Genomic DNA, 16350 nt, shown 5'->3' with positions numbered 1-16350 from the left:
TAAATCTGTATACCAAATTTCATCCACATAGCTCAAAGAGTTTTATTTGTTGTTGAGTTATATTTGTCACAGACAGCTATCTTTGTCACAGTCAAACAGACATTTTTTTCCATAAATGTGTTTTTCGGTCTCAGGAAAGTCTGAAACGTGGATATTCGAATTTTTTGATGTTTACTATAATTTATCTATACTTCGTACACAATAAGGTAAAAATCGATAATCTTATTTGCAAGATGAAATTAATTCAAAGGTGTTTTGATAGTCGATTTTTTAAAAAGAAATTATGTTTTCCGAATTCAGGTAGGTTAAAACGTGAAGATCTGTCAAAATCTCGAGTTCGAACTTTTTAAATTTTACTTTACTTTCTTTATACTACATATATGAGAGAGTAAAAATGAAGCTATTGACGCTAAATGAAACGATTTGAAGATTTTAAGTTTTGTTTTTACGAAATTTTTATATCATACATTGTAAAGTGTTTTTCGGAAATTTGTATAAAGTTGGAAAAGGTGAATACTTCACACTTTTCTGCTTGATTACGAAGTTGCTTAACGTTGTACTACCGAGTAACTTTTTTCAATTAAAATATATTATGCTGTATAATAAAACATTGTCACCATTGATAAGACATTGAGTTTGGTCATGGAAGACTACTTAAAATGCTATTTTGTAATATAATACGATTATTTTATTTTGAATTAGAGTTCCTTCAAACAGTTAAAAATTTCTAAAGATGAAGAAAATTCAGGAAACAATTCGTGGTATTTTCTTTTAATCCTATCTGAAGAATTTTCTAAATCAAGCCTTTCCAGTAAGTTAAATTATATGTGTAATATCTAGTTTAATAAAATGAAAAAAATCGCATTAATAATTTATGACGCAAAGTAGAAATGAGGCAAGAACGCCGCATTAGCTACTAGATTTAATTATAATCATTGCTACAGAAGCTAAAAGAAAATTAAGCGCATTTCGAATTTATGATAGAAACAATTCAAGAGCTTCAGAATCGATTGGTTGAATACCTAATAAATATTTAGCAACTCTTTTCTTTATCTCATTAAATCCTTGTATGAAAGATGTATTTAGAATTCTAATTATGATTTCAAATCATAACTCAGATAATATTTAAATTGAAAAATTTTAATTTTTTTGCTCTTTCTGAAGATGGAAACAGAAGACGGAAAAAAATTTATTTGGTTAAAGCAAGGTTTACACTTAAAAAGTGTAATGAGAGAGATATTTTTATGCAATGATATTTTAAAAACTAATTTAAATCCTAATAAATTTCCTACTTTTTATCTTAATTTAGCCTATATTATCTTTGTTCTAAAATGTTCTCTTATTCCCTGATCTAATTCCATCTTTTTTATTTAATTATTTCTAACATGCGTTTAACAAAACTGCTACAATCAGCATTTTCTCCTGCTCCGAGGGAAGGGATTAAAATCCTTAATGCATAGCACATTCTTTTAAAGATACCTAGATTTTTCTTTCCTAAAACTATACGTGTGAAAGAAATCCCTATAAAAGTATTATTGTAAAAAACATTGAAGGGAAAATCCCCGTCTCACTAGCTCTTCTGCTCTTGTGTCGCGATGTAGACTGACGTATCTCATCACTTCTTCCTTGTACATAAATTATGCCACCCGAACCGGGATGGAATAAATCGAAGTGAAAAAAAGTTCGGTCAGTCATAATATATATATATATATATATATTGTGAAAAAAATTCTGCACATCAGGTAATATTGCCGCATTGAAAAAAGACTTTCAAATCTCCATGGCCGAATGGTCATGGCACTGGTCTCATAATCAAGAAACCGTAAGTTCGAATCCCACTAGAGACAATGCGATTTATAGTATATGTAAATATTTAATTCCCTGATTTTACGTTTTCCTTTATTTTATGTTCCAGAAGATACTGGACATTTCTTACTGTCTGGTTTCTTCATGTTCTGGACTTTTCTTACTGTCTCCAGAAAAGTATTCTGGAACTCCCTCTGCTAGTATAAAAACAGAAGATGTGTCAGTCACTGTGTTCTGAGTTCAGAGTTGAGTTAATAAATTGGCTTAGCTCTACTTCTTTTGTGTGTCATTGAGTTCTATACTAAAGTATTTACGTGACAATATTAATAAAAAAATGACCTTTATTGTGATGTTGAAAACGGATACTTTGGGGATCAGAGATGCAATTGAGATTAAATCCAAAAAAGAAACGCAACAATACATTTGTCATCTCTATCCATTGTTTTCATTAAGCAATATCTTGAGTCAATTTATCTTGAAGAGAGGCAAGCAATCAAGTTATCTTAAAGAGAGGCGAAATAAGTTATACTTCATAGCTGAGCAGCAATGTATCCGAATCTTCCAGAGGCATGAGCTTGAAGGTAAATTTATAGACGGTGAACCGTTTTCGAAGAGTGTCTTGATTAAGATATGATTGAAACAATATCCGAAACTGAGATACCAAATTCAAGCCATTTACCTCATAGATATGTAACCAACTAAAAGTATACCCAGTTGTGTAACTCAACTCCATCAAAAGTATATTCAGCTTTTGGAATTCCACTTCTTGTCTAGTCAAAAGAACTGTATCCATAACTGAGTGTCTTGAAAAAGGAGTCAAATTTAATTGAATAAATTCTATACATTTTAAGGAAATACTGACTAAATGTTATTGGAGTTGTTTCCATAATTAAAAAGGTATTACTTCTAATTTTCATTGCAATGGAAAATGTTTTAAAAGTTCTGTGGTGAGAAGATTACAAATTTAAAAAAAAAATTTAGGTATACGAGAGAGTAAACTTGTTTTCGACTATATTTATAGCCCTTTACTCATGGTAGCAATTTAGTAACTATTTTGTAAATATTTATCTATTAACTATTTAGATAAAAATTAAGAACATGTCCTATTAAAATTAATAATGAAAGTAATTTCAGAAAAATTAAAAATTCTTTTTATGTCGATAATTATTTGATCTCCGTGTACAATACAGAACTTTCTCGCCTTGTTCAAGAGGCAAAGAAAACCCTACTATGGCTCATTTTGATTTTCAAAAGTGGGGATATAACGTGGAGCAAAGTATAATAAGCCGTTGATCCAATTTACGAAGCAGAAACGAAGATGTCCTTTCCTGTCATCTACAAAATATGGATCCTAATTTTAATGCTCATATTGAAAAAAGTATATTACCAACAACTGGAAAGATAGTTGGTCGACTGGGGATTTCTGAGCCCCGCGTCTGTCTGTTTAAAACGTATGGTACATGGAAATCGGATTAAGAATAGACCCATTAAAGACATGAAACTGTAAATGGGATATCATATTTTACCAGATGGAATTACCAGAGAATGCAAAACTTTCATTACTGAATCGAAATTATTGTCAAATGCAGAATTTGTGTGTAAGGAATGAGTGTCTAAATGTGTAAGGAATAAGTCCTCATATCTTTTTCTATTCCAACAAACTAGCATGTAATGTTTCAGTATTTCTAAAAGAAGGCGTCCAAATGAATTTTAACAATCCAAAAACGTCTTTAAAAAAATATTACAATACCTTGCCCAGAATTATCGGTATACTATTGTAAAATCTCGATCCAATAACAGGTAGCGTTATGATCAAATTCTTTATTTACAGCTTTATTACATAAAAACAACTCTTTCTCATCTAGGTTAAATGAATGATGCTATTTATAGCACGAAATTTAAACAAGCATAGTTCCTCGAACAAATTTGAAGAAAACGCCTTCACAAGAACAGCTAACAGGCGGTTGGCGTCTCAGGCTACTGCAGGGTTAGCTCTAGGAATCCACCGAATTTCCTTCGGGTTGAATTTTTCTCAGAAGTTCCACTTCATACCAAGCTCCTCTCTCTCTCTCTCTCTTCTTCCGAAAAATCTCACCTTTTATCTTTCTCTTAGTCTCCACCTTTCCTGTCCACTCCCTGTTACCCAATCACCGTTCAGAACAACCTGAATCGTCCCTGGTCGCCCGTGGGAAATGTCCATTGATGATCCACCCTCCACAATGGGAAAAATGAAGGACATCTCGACATCTGGAGTGTTTGACACTCTCGCCTTTCGAAGACACTACTTATTTCCCTGGGAACGCAGTTGTGGTTCCTTATCTGGATTAGCACTAAATGGCCAGATGACTGTACTTAAAAGGAGGGTCTTCCATTTGGCAATCTGGAGGCACTTAACACTGTGGGAGTTTCGTTGATGAAGAATGGCCCGGAATGTAAATTATCGAGTGTGGGAAAAAGGAACGTCACCATGGTCACCCAGGGAAGAAGCTGAATCATTACACTATATATACAATGCAAGAATACACAGCAAATCGATTTCTACCCCAAAGGCAGAAGACCACGTATGGGAAGTATTAGTGTTTTAGATTATGGAAGTGTATTTGTCTGGACCACTTCGTTTAAGACAGAGATACTGCTTCGTTAAGACAGAGATACTGCTTCGTTAAGACAGAGATACTTAGATACTGCTATTTACATGTATAATGTACAGGTCCGTCCATTTCGAATGAATTCAAAGTATTTCCACAAACAGTTTTCTTTTAGTATTTAGAAGGTTTGTTGTAAAAAGTGAATGCCCTTATACTGTAAGAATGGATCTAGTTTTATCGATGTAGAGAATTCCTTCGTATGGGATATTGTAAATGACGCTTCTGTCTTAAAAACGCAGTGAACATTCGACTCTTGAACAGCTATTAGCTGGGCCTTATTTTGTATAAACGCGTAATAGACATAATAACTCTCTCTCTTAATCTTTTAGCTGCATTCTATTATGAAGAAATGTTAGTCATAATCTTATTACTTCGAAGACTTCTTTAATTTTCGACCTATGAATAATTAATCAGAAAATCTGAATTACTTAGCTGTATTTATTCAAAAAACTCTACGGCGACATTACTGTGAAAATGCAAGTCCCTGATGTCGACACAGGTCGTACAGATGCCCGAAATGTATTTTCGGTTGTTGTTAGAATAGAAAACTCCGCATTTATAAATTAGCAACAAAAATGGCACCCTAAAGCAGCTTTATACCCATAATCAGCTTGTAATTTCTAAAGAAAACTTACTTTCGACAAATGAGATTTCTTCTCAAGAAATGTCGCTGAGAGAAGCCGCTGCAGCTAATTCGAGAAGTGGAGGGAAAAGCTGTACATGCTGTCATTGCAAAACGAAATGTTTCACTACTAAATGCAATTGTAAAAGCAAAGGATTATTATGCAATTCAAAGTGCCATAACAGTTTAAATTGTAACAAATAAGATAGTATAACGTCAATCACATAATTAAGTTTAATAATATAGCTTTTAGTTTAATTACTATAATTTTATTAGCTTTAAGCTTAATAGCTTAGTTCCTATAGTTTTTTAATAACTATAGCTTTCTCCTAATTTGAAATATCATTCATAATATGTTTTAATAATAAAGTATGATTTAAAAACGTAACAAAAATATTTTTTTTCAACATTTACCATCAGTGCATGGTGATTGTAGACATATACCGGTGATACTCCGAATATAATAAGAATATAATAAAATATTCTCGGTCTTTCACCAAGGTATTTGGTATATGTTGACACTCACCGGTGAGTGTCGACATTCTCCAGATTTCGGTCTTTCACGGTAGCAGATATAGTGATAGATTTGATGATTTCTCATATTTCCTTGTGGTTATTTTGGATAAACTGTCCGACGGTTTTCATTAATAGTTTGAAAGAAAATCTTAAGAATATGTGCTACATATCAAACAGCTTTAAGTAACTGTCTTATATAAATAAAAAAAAATTTTGATCAATATAAATTCGTAGTATTCCTAGTTCATTCAGTTATAGCATCACTACACATAGTAATTGTCAGGAATATATAGCATGTTTTAACTGACACAATTTTGCAATAATTTCTTCATGTGGAAATTTTCAATAATTATTGAAAGAAATACAATAAACATTTATTCGTGGATATTAATTAAAATCTGACTGAAAATATAGAATGAAAACAAAATTGTTGTACTTCTAGTTTATAGAAATTTCAACAAACTACATTCGAACATTGATGACTTTTCGTTCTAAAGGAATATCGAATTCAGATTAATTTTTCTTTTTTTAAAAAAAATTATCATTACAATCATAAATAATATAAAAAAAGAAATCCCTAATTATAAATAAAATAAATATACTTATAATAGATATTAGAAATAATATTATAGACAGATATTATTTCTAAAATTAATACAAATTCTTTAATAATGGTCTGCTATTATAACTAGCTAAAAAGAGGAAAAAATTTTGCATAAATCATCTCTCTAAAAATTCAAAAATCCGCTAGTTGAAAATTATTGAACTTAATTAATTAAAAAATTCAACAATTAACGATCACTATTATTTAAAATCCATTTCTAGAGATCTTAAAATCTGCAACTAATAGTTTGGAAGAAATTTTGAACAGATTTTTTTCTAGTAACTCGAAAGATAATTTTGACAGTGTATGTTCTATATTCAACCACGAATGCAAATTGTTCCTAAGAATTAGTACTCTAAATTAATAGACAAGATACGGCTTTATTGATTTAGAGGAATATTTTCATAGATATATTTATTATTTTTAAAACATAAAAATTCTTATTTCATAGATCCTGATCATTTATTTCATAAAGTAACTTCATTCTTCATTTTAGCATTAATAGATATATTTTCAATAGTACAAATACGAAATGATTGAAAAAAACTTTTAATAACAAAAACAATGCCTTCATTGAATGTGTAATCAAAAAGTGCTTGGATCCTCCATATACTAAAAGTAAGTAAACAACTTCATTTCAAAATAATCACGTTCGAATTTTCATTAAATTTACTCGTACCCAAACAATGCGTAACAAATGAAATCCTCGGCAGCTTTTTATGTTTGCTTTATTTTTTTTCTGCTTCTACATAATGGTCCTTTTTGGTCAAAAGAAAAACTGAATGGGGAACTGGTCAACGAAACAAAGTGACGATTACAAGGTTGTTTCTTCGAACCACGCCCTCGATGAGGAGGAAGATTGGTGAGGATTTCCCACAAAGAAGAGGGCTAACCTTCAAATTTGAACTACTTATTGAAACATCCAGCGCTTTTCTTTGTTCCAAAAACTGTATATAAGCCCAAGTCCGAAAACTCCAAATCATACTTTTCCAGTCTCAAGCTAGAAAAGAGCCTTCAACATGCAAACCCTCGTGAGTATCCTACTTTCTCATTCCTTTCTCATTCCTTTTCTCATTTATTAATAGGAGAAAAAAAATCTTTAATTTCAGTTTATATCCAAGGATAATACTATAAATTATATAGTTTGAGCATACTTTATTTTTAAATTTAAAAAAAGTTGTTTTGAAATAATGGAATTTTTTTTTTTTCCACCTATATTGAAGTTATTTTTTTATTGTTTTATCAAAGAGAAATTCTCCCGATATTGCAAAATAGATTTATAAAATAATGAAAGATCTTTTATCTTTTTTTATACTTATCACTTTGCTTTTAAATAAGATCTCTTCTCTTAATAATTGTTCTATTCTTGTCATTTTCTCATGGAGTTAGAAAAAGTAACCATGTTCTTTGATAGCCCAAATAAAATTGACTTCTCGAAGATGCATATGACAGTTATAATCTTCTTTTAAATATCTCGAAAGTAATAGCTTTTTAAAGTTGCTATTTCTCCAGTAAAGAGATGTTCTAAGAACTATCTGATAATATCTGTGATAATTTTTACTTTGCACTGGTATTTGGAAGCAATTTTCTAAAGAGTCTTTAAACATTTCTGCCCACTAATTTTACTCTATACTGGTGTTAAAAAGCAGCTTTCTAAAGTGACTTAAAATATTTCTACCCGCAATCTTTACTCTACACTGGTGTTAGGAAGCAACTTTCTAAAGAGACTTAAAATATTTCTGCCCTCAATTTTTACTCCACATTGGTGTTAGGAAGCAACTTTCTAACGATTCTTAAAATATTACTACCTACAAATAAGAGAAAAAAATATCATAAATATTTCATGAGATTATAGTATGCAATCTTTAATAAATCATCAAATTGCAGAAATAAAAGGATTTTAAAGAAACTTTTTCCACTCTAAAAATACTTAAGAATGTGAAACCTTTTTAGATTACTTCACTTAAAAGAGGATTTAAGCTTACGGTTGCAATTACAGCTAGAGCTCTCAACTCAAGTTTGCTAAAATCATTAAATGTAATTGGAAAAATATATAAATTTGATTCAATTTTACTCATATATTTTAGCTTCCTTTCTATTTAGTTTAGTAAAAGTTTTAAACTATTTAATTTCCTAATTCAGCTGCTGTGCAATATGTTATGGTAGCCTGATCAAAGAACATTTAAAAGTAGTAATTACATAAAGAAGAAAAGAAAAATCTATGTTCGGTATATCGATATAATTAAATCATTTTTGAAACATTCTTTTTTTAATTTTTTAAAAAATTCAGTTTTCAAAACGAGAGTATTCAGTAAAATTTAAGATTAAAAAAATTCAAAATGAGAGTTTTAATCATTTTTTAGAAGAAACGTTTATTTTCTGTGTAAAGAACTACCAAATAAAGGCACTTTTCAAAATATTTCCATATTTTCTTCAAATATATATTGAAGAACAACTATAAACATTTTAAATTCTTATATCTGAACATTTCAATTCTTTTCTATGTATTTAATATCAAATGATTTTTAAAATTTTGCAGACATATACTTTAAGTTTATAAATAAAAAAATATATTTGTTAAATAAAAGACATTTAGGAAGAATGGATAAATATTTTTTTTAAATTTGGCCCTTGTGTGGTCATCGACTCAGATTTTTTTTTTCTTTCTTCAGTTTGTTCTCCTTGTCTTGGTTGCCTTGGTGGTGTGCACTCTTGCACAGTGGCCTTACTATGGTGGCTACTACGCTGGCTACAATGGCTACGCTGCAGCCCATCCCTATGCCTACAACTACTACGGAGCCTACAACCCAGCCCTCAGCTACTTGTGGAAGAAATGAATAAACTAACTTAAAGGTAAAGCATTATTCCGTTTAAAATATCAAATGAAGAAACTTTAAATTTTCTGGCACATTATGCCATTAAAATTTACATTATGTTAATATAAATACTTCTAAGTTTAAATATCATTTAGTTAAGAATTAAGCAAAAATAGCTCTAATTATGAATATTATAAAACAGATTCCAAATTATGTAATAATATATTTATAGACTTGATCAAAAATGATTTGTTTGTAAAATAAAATACAATAGAATGTTCATTATTATCTGAATGCTCATTAGGCATTTTCAATTTAATTCGTAAATAACTAATAATTTAAAAAGCAGGAAATTTATAAGTTGCATGAGATTTCTGGAATTTCGAATAACTTAAACCAGTTAAAGAATGAGTTAATTAATTCTTAAAATAATTTAAAAATTACTTTTATGCCGATAATTTTTAAATTTTTTTCTTATATTTTTATGCTTTTGTTGATAATGAAAAGTTGAGAAGTAATTTGTTGATAAATGAAGTTACTAAAATAATAATAGAATGAGTTTATAACAATGATTGTTATTATAAATTTCAGTACGAGTATACAATTTAAATTTATTCTCTTCCAAAGTATTATTAAATCAGTATAGATATATTTTCCAAAAATTAAAATGTCAGTTATTTAGAATATAAAATAAAATATCCTTTAGTACTTTTTTATTGGTCTAAAATGTTAAATAATTTAAATAAATTATTTGGTCATAACAGAATTTAAAATTACTTTGTTTTTAAAGAAAATATTGTAATTTGAAAATTTGTAATTAATAAGCACATTATTTCATTCCTATTTTACGTTAATTAAACTGCAATTCTGAAATAAATATTAACAGCTGTTAAAACAATTTTTAATTTTTATCTTTTTTTTAATTTTACACTTGTAATTATAAAATCATTTTCTTTCTTTTCAGATGTAACTGGATGAAAACCCCGGAATGATGTTCTATCAGAAAAAGATTGATTTCGCTCAATAGTTAACGGATAAATTTAATATTGAAACATTTTGGAACAACTTCAACTAATGTTTAAGCTAAGAACAATAAAGGAGAATTTTAATTGATTTCAGTTCTCTTTATTTATTCATTTAGAAACACCAAACGATTTGAAATCTTCAAATATTTGTAGTAATTTTGTATAATATTCAAAGACTTTTATGAATTTTGATTCTTTATGAACTAAATAAATCGGTTGACAATCATTCTAAATAGTCATCGTTTTCAATAAAAATTAAGAGATAATTTTGAAAGCTTAAAAACTATAGTTGAAAAAGAAAAAATCATGAATATTATGCCCCAGAACAAATTTTAAAAGAAAAATTCCGTAAAAAGACTTTGTTTACAATTCAATTTTAAAAATTGAAATGATCCTTTCATTTTTAAGAATATTAAAAATCTTTTTCTGCTATCTTTTTCTGTAAAATAAAATTGCAGTGAAATCATTATAATAATAATCAGCCATCTTTTCCGATTTCGATCGTTACTTGCTAGTGAAAAAATTGGGTTTACTTACACAAATTGGCTTTTCAGTTATTACAGATAAATTCTTTTTTAATTAATTAATTAAATTTATCCATTTATTATTCAGATATATCTGGTTTGTTTTATCCTGTTTAGATCCACTCCAGAAGAAATGAAACATAAATATACATAGAAAAGCTATAATGCTAAATTGCATGTCAGTTTTAAACAAAAGCATATTGTCCAAATTAGAGATATTCAGAAATAACTATTTATTTTTAGAAGAAAGTTCATGATTTTTGAGTAAAGTATTGTGATATTGTTGAAGGATTATAATAAATTTTTATCTCAAAATTCATCTAAGATTCAAGTATTCACATTGTTTACAGATAATGTGGGTTCAGAGAGCAAATTCGCTATAAGTCAGCATATGGGCGTCACTGCTGGATTCTCAAATCTTTAGACTTAGCACAATTTATCTTTTGTTTCTTTGAGGCTTTATTAAAGAGTGCCAGTAAAATTTTGCTTTTTACGTTCTTAGGAGCATCTCTGCTCTACAATATATTTTATAAAATAAAACAAGGTAGACTGTAATTTTTGAATATCTGCAGAGCCACGATTGTTAATCTTCGTGAATTTAGGCAATGAAGAGAAATCTAAGGAAGTGCCCTCTTTAAAGTAACTGAAACTTACGATCCATCAACCGTAGTATTATCATTAGAAATCGTTACTGTTAAATCACATTTTATGGGCTATGCAAGAAATTTCATAAAAAAAAATTCGCTGAAGACAGACATTATAAATAGTAACAAAAACCAAAAGGCAATAATTATCATATCATTAGATTAAAATTTTTTCTTTTGAATAAATTATAAATATGCTTTTAAAAAGTTCGTCATCTGGATTTTTAAAAAAACTTGTGATTTCACAATACAGTGAATAAAACTTTTAACCAAATTAATTTGAATGTCTATTTCAATTTGAAATGATTCTTTGCATTTTCATTCCATTAAGCATTATTTTTCTAAAGAAGTCTAATTATTTTATAAATAATTTTTTTCATATATTTTAGCTGACATATTAGAAAGGAAATTTCATAATAATATAAAAAATGGTTATTAATATATATTACACTAGCTGATATATCAGACGTTTCCCGGAATAAAAATACTTTCTTGTACAATCTTTTTTGATATAGAAAATCCCTTTTGTATAAAATACAATATACAAATCACTTTTTTTAAACTTTTTATTGAAATAAAAAATAAATTTTAAGAAATAGTAGTTTAAATAAGGATAGTGGTTAAGTTCAAAATCTTAACGTTGTACACCAAAAGAAAACTGACCTACAAATTTTCTGATTTCAAAATCGCCTGCGTTAAACTTTCTAAGTATAAAAGAAATATTGAGAGAAAAATTACATAAAAATAAAACTGATGTCGTTGAGAAGATAATTAAAAAAAAAAATATGACGGTGAACCTTTTGTTTGAATTAACTTCCTCCGATATTTTTTCGGGGGAAAAAAGCAAAATATTGCTTAATTTCTGGCAAATTTAGGCGATTGCTGTCTATTTCAAATGCTTGCAATATCTTTACATTTCTTGCCTCCATTTGAGAGACTGACTTATGCTTACTTTCTAACCCTATAAGTTGAAATAAATGAAAACCAGGCAAAATGTTACTTATTAAAATGAAACAGAAATTAAAATAATTATTTAAATAAAAAAATAAGTCCCATTTTTGAGTGGAACAAAAAGTATGAGATTATAAATCTGTATGGGATTAGGAGAAATTACTTTTTACTTTTCAATAAGTTTTTAAAATGAGGATATTATTATTATTTTTTTTTTACTCAAATAAATATTTTCTGTTTTTTAGCCTTGTGTGAGGGAAATTTTGCAATCGATTTTAAACTAACTTCCCAATATACTAATGACTTGGCGTAATGCTATTTGTCGATGATGAAAATTTTTAATCGATTGTAAAATGTGTACTGAACAGACACGGAAGAAATCAAGTTGGTACTGCATTGCCATCAGATCAAGAAATATCCTTAAAATTTCCAGTGCATCGGGAATTTGGTTTAAAATAGTGTGTGAAATCTGCACCTCACAGAGAGACAGAATAGAAAATGAATGAATAAAAACGTGTTACTTAATAATAAAAATAGAGGTAGAATATTTCAAAATGAACCTTAATTTTAAAGCTTTTAACTTGTTTTAAAATTTAACAACAATAGTAAGAAATATTGTCTAAACAGGAAATCGATATCATTGAACTGATAAAATTTTTACCTTTAAGATGGTATTAATATATTTCTTGCAATTTTTTTTTTATAGTTATTAGAGAAAAATGGTAAAATTTCGGTTAAGTTCTATTCATTGAATATTTACTAAAACTTTGCTCTTTTTTGGTTTGCTTTAAAATAGACTTAATCTTAAGGAAGAGGTGTGGAACAAACATAAATACATTCATATGTGGTCACAATGGCTTTTATTACTTTTTTTGTATGTGAATATATAAGAGAAATCGTAATTGTTGAAAAATTCAAGATTTTTACAAATTTCCAAGTTTTAGAGTTTTTCCTGAGTCCGAAAGTTTTGATCTCCCCGAGTTTTGAACATTATGTCTGTCTGTCTATGAACACAATCATTCAAAAATGATTTGAATTAGATGGCTCAAATTTAGTTTAGGCAACTATATAGATTTTTATCAAATTCTGGACAAATTCCGTTCACAGAAAGTCTGTACTTGCCTTATCGAGTACAAGTGAATTCTATAATTGCAAAACGCAAAGATATAGGGAGATAAAATTAGATACACAGGTGTTACATCAAAAATACAGATATCAGATCTTGACTGTCTATCAGTCTGCGCATTCGCGTGGATGTAAACGCAGTAACTCAATAAAGCATGCCTTAAATCAATGAAAATCGATACGTTATCATGTGACTACAGCTGTGGTTTGGTGTCAATTGACCTTCAAAAAGGAGTCCAAAATACATATTATCTCTATAGATTCAATAAAAAATGCTAAATTCAAGCCAAAGATCTATATTTTGTAACTATTGTATACTCCATGTATAGTATCCATGTACTCCATGTATAGTATCCATGTACTCCATGTATAGTATCCATGTATACGCCATGTATAGTATTCGCGGCCTCTACCCAAAGTCCCCATAAGACCTTTATAGAAAAATATGCGAGAAAATTTCAGAGAGACTACTCCCTCTGGTTTATATTAAGATTAATAAGTGATGAAATAAAATGAATATTTGTGATTGAATATCTATTGTTTTTATAAAAACAATGTAAAGAAAGTTATTTTTAGGTGCATTGTTTGCTCAATTTATGGAAATTTTTAACCTTTCAGTAAATTATACTTCTAATTTTGGAGTTATTTCTCACTGGAAACCCTACATTGTTGGAATATGTTGATATATACATTGCATTTCAGAATAAATGAAATTTTTTACCTGACTGATACGAACATTTTAGAATGCCGAACAGCTTATGTCAATTTGATTGATAGCTCATACGATTTTTAAAACCAAGAATTACCAAGAATCAAGAGTGTTTTTTCACAGCATTGTATCCTTTATTCTGAATTTTTCCTAAGTTTTTAGCATCCCAACATTTATTAACACACAAAATTTTCTCTTCTTACTTTTTAGTATACGTAGTATAGATAAGTATAATAATCATTTTTAAAAAATTGGAACTCGAGATTTTGACAAATCTGCACATTTTAGACCTTCCTGAGTTCGAAGCACATATTTGTGGAAAATGTCCGTCTGTCTGTCTGGGAAAAAGGTAACTCAAAAAAAGTTTGAGCTAGACAGTTGAGATTTGGTATACGGTCTTTACACCGCATTTTCAGACTTCAGTGAAATGTTAAGTAAAATCTTCCAGAGGCAGTCCGGCTGTTCGAATATAATTTAACACGATAGCTACCAAACGAATAGAACTAGATAGATAAGATACGATACACAGATTTACCATCTGCAATATAGACATCTGGTAAATTTTGAGCCAAATCGAGCAAAGGTTTGATTGTCTGTTCATCTGTACTTTCAGAAACATGTAACAGAAGCCGACATGTTCAGAAACATGTAAGCCGGGATAGCCTGGTTGGTAGAGCGTCGGATTCGCGTCCCTTAGGTTGCGAGTTCGAACCCCACCGGCCGAAGATTCCAAGCGTGCTTTGTGGCTGACGCGCGTTAAATCTACCGTGGTCACGAAGTCCCCCATGTCTAGAGTAATACCACTGGGGGTGCTGGATCAGGGGTGATCGTTCTCTGATTCAGGTCTAAATGACGATATGTGGTTGAGTGAATGTAATGTGTGAATGAAGTCCACCACGTAAAAAGGGTTGTGACATGTTTGTAGCTAAGTCGTTCTCTTGGCCCTAGATGGCGCTACTATAGAAACAAGAGGCGCTCCCCCTCAAGCTTAAATCGGCTGTCTTCGAACAGCGGGCTTGTCCATGGCAACTGCCATAAGAAACAATAACAACAGAAACATGTAAACGTGGCAGTTCAGAAATGCAAGTACTTAAATATCTCAAATTTTGTGAGTATAAGCGCAAATTTTTGTTCTAATCGGTTCTGAAAAGCGTGTCCAAAACACAAATTCGATTTTTGGATACTATTAATCGCGCAGCAAAGATTAATCGCCAAGGAACTCGCCAAGGATGACACGGCAGATTCAGTAAAAATGATAAATCCACACCAAAAGTCAATATTTCTAAAAGTTAATACTGTTGTACTCCAGTGCCATGTGTAAGATGTTCTCTGCGATGATAAGTTTATTAGAGGGTATGCGAGAAAGTTTCGGGAAGACAAGACCCACTGGTTTATGTAGTGAAAACCTGATTCAGTCGCTTATATAAATCAAAACGTATCCACATGCCCAGACTAGTTAAGACCAAACAAATTTAGCAATACGCAATTGAGCCTATCAAATTAAGAGAAGTGAGAATCATCCACGAATTGTAATATAAAGGTATAATTATTGAAAGGGACATTTCATTTCAAAATAAAGATTTACATCAATTCATAATTAAATAAGTTTTATATTGGAATGCTAAGAAAATCTCAACATATCCTTGTAAAATGGGGATTTTAATGGATGAAAAAAGGCACGTTAACTGTATTTGAAGTAAAAAAGAAACGTTACTTTTTGTGTACTATCTACAAGGTCGTTTATTCTCTTATCTGCTAAACAAAAGAGAAATTTAGCTGTCACATTTGGGATAACCGTGCTACCTTTTTTTCTTTTCTCTTAACTGCTTTCTGAACTAAAGATGTATAAAAACATTTTAAAACTTTCTTAAACCATTAGTCTTGATCTCTAATTTTACATTCTTTGGAAACATTACGCTTTAAATAAATATTTGCACATCTGAAAAAAATGTGTCGCCGGTCGGTTAAAAATCCCAAAATATATATATAAAAAATTTTAACTATGAAAATACTTTACAATTAATATCTATATGTAACTGTATACGCCCCATTTTATAATTAAAATCTGAAGTTGGAATTTCTATGGATTTTCACGTTTCAAAACTCCCCTAGTCCGAAGAATACGTTTTTGAAATAGTGTTTGTCTGTACCTTTCAACCCAAATTGTAGATTTCTACCCACGTTTGGACGAAGTTCTTTCGGAGAAAATCTGTTTGTCCCGCTGTTCAGGTACAAGTGAACTCTATAACAACAAAAACGTAAAAGAGTTTGATAAATTAAGTTTGGCAGACAAGTTAAGCATCTAAAGAAAAGATTCTCATTTAATTTACATTTTTTTCGCATGATAAAAACTATTATTT

The 16350-nt window shown here is 29.6% G+C and overlaps 1 long non-coding RNA gene across 1 annotated transcript; it reads left to right on the top strand.

The window, feature by feature from the left end:
* Window positions 1-7067: 7067 nt before the first annotated feature.
* On the top strand, window positions 7068-10125 carry LOC129988819 (uncharacterized). Its single transcript, XR_008785688.1, has 3 exons — window positions 7068-7227; window positions 8869-9049; window positions 9977-10125. It is a non-coding gene; the product is annotated as an uncharacterized LOC129988819 (long non-coding RNA).
* Window positions 10126-16350: the final 6225 nt, after the last annotated feature.

The sequence above is a fragment of the Argiope bruennichi genome, chromosome 10 (genome assembly GCF_947563725.1).
Source record: "Argiope bruennichi chromosome 10, qqArgBrue1.1, whole genome shotgun sequence".
NCBI lineage: Eukaryota > Metazoa > Arthropoda > Arachnida > Araneae > Araneidae > Argiope > Argiope bruennichi.
The sequence above is the reverse complement of the archived record's forward strand: the minus strand, read 5'-3'. Positions and strand labels throughout refer to the sequence as shown.